The sequence below is a fragment of the Chiroxiphia lanceolata genome, chromosome Z (assembly GCF_009829145.1).
Source record: "Chiroxiphia lanceolata isolate bChiLan1 chromosome Z, bChiLan1.pri, whole genome shotgun sequence".
Lineage (NCBI taxonomy): Eukaryota > Metazoa > Chordata > Aves > Passeriformes > Pipridae > Chiroxiphia > Chiroxiphia lanceolata.
In genome coordinates this window covers 1,436,135-1,437,650 of record NC_045671.1, presented here as the reverse complement: position 1 = coordinate 1,437,650, position 1,516 = coordinate 1,436,135, and the positions used below count along the sequence as shown (strand labels likewise).

General features: G+C 60.4%; 1 long non-coding RNA gene across 1 annotated transcript; it reads right to left on the bottom strand.

Annotated features, from left to right (window-relative positions):
* Window positions 1-551: 551 nt before the first annotated feature.
* LOC116780866 lies at window positions 552-909 on the bottom strand. The gene is made up of 2 exons (XR_004354678.1): window positions 800-909; window positions 552-642 (listed from the first exon to the last, which is right to left on the bottom strand). It is a non-coding gene; the product is annotated as an uncharacterized LOC116780866 (long non-coding RNA).
* Window positions 910-1,516: the final 607 nt, after the last annotated feature.

Genomic DNA, 1,516 nt, shown 5'->3' with positions numbered 1-1,516 from the left:
AGGACGGGGAGGGGGGGAAGAAAAAAATAAAGGGAGGAGGTGCCGGGGGGGGGAAGGAGGGAGGGAGGGTAAGAGCCGCCGCTCGCTCCGGCTTTGCCCAAAAAAGCGAAGAAAAAATAAAATTTAAAAAAAAAAAAAAAAAATCCCCGTCTAGAGCCCGCGGCGCCCGGCGCGGGGGGAGGCGGGCGGGGGCTGCCGGCGCCGCGCCGCCCTGCGCGGGTGCGGAGCGCGGCCCGAGACGCGGGGGAGCCTCGGGCGCCCGGGGGCCGCGGCGCCCATCAACCCGCCACGCCGGGAAAGGGGCGCGGGGGCAGGGATGCGGCGCACGGCAGAATCGGGAGGCGAAACTGAAAAACGCGAGCCAAACCGGCGTCTTATTTATTAAAAAAAAAAAAAAAAATTATTAAAAAAATTAATAAAATTTAAAAACCAACCCTAAGGTCTGGACGTCGGTTTAAGCATCTGTCACAAAAGAGGCGGACGAGCGCAACCAGAGTGTTGTATCCCTTTTTTAAAGCCCAGGTCGTCCTGATGCGGGGTTTCGGGGCGGGTTTTTTTTGGTTTTTGGTTGGTTTTGGTTTGGTTTTTTTTTTCCTCCTTCTTCCCAATGGTTTTAATCCACACGGAGTCTTGATCCGGCTGCTACGAAGAGAAAGAAAGGAAATAAAAAAAAAAAAAAAAAAAAAAGAGAAGAAGAAGAAGAAGGCGAAAAGTGGGGCTGCGTCCCTCTTCTTCCTGCCTGCCTTGCCCAGCAGCCGCGCCGGGCCGAGCCGGGCCCGCCGCTCCCGGCGGTGCTTACATGGGTGCGGGGGTGCCCGCCGGCCGCCGACCCTTCTCCGCGCTGCCGGCGCCTCTGCCGCGGTGCCTTTTTTTCCCCTCCTCTCTCCTCCTTCCTGCCTTCCCCTCCTCCTCCTCCTCCTCCTTTCTCCTCCTCCTCCACCTCCTCCTCCTTTCTCGGCTTGGCCGCTTTTTTTTTTTTTTTTCCCCTCCTCCTCCCCCCTTTTTCTTTTTCTTTTTTTTTTTTTGTTCCCCCTTTCCCCCCTCCCCTCTCTCCTCAGCCTCCCTCCCTCCCTCCCTCGCTCGCTCGCTCGCTGCCCGCACCTCGGTGTGTGCCGTGCTGCGGGCGCGGGGCGCGGCGGGAGCGGAGCCGGCGCGGTGCCTGCGCCCTCCCCCGGTCCCCCCCGCCCCGGCGGCGGCTTCGCAGTGCGCAGCGGCCCGGCCCGGCCCGGCCCCGGCCCCGTCACGTGGGCGTCTAGACACCGTGTCGCTCCGGGGAGAAAAAAAAAAAAATAAATATATCTATATATTATATTTATCTCCAACCGCCCTTTTGCGCAAGAGGCGGCTTCGGGTTGCGGGGAGGTTGTGGGTCCGTGACACCCCCCCCCCACCCCCACCCCTGTCCACCTTCATCCCTGCTCCTGGATGGGGGTGCGGAGATGTTGGAGGGGGTGTATGTGTGTTCCCCCCACCACACCCCAACCCCGCACCCAGTGGGGAGCCCCCGGGGCTGAAG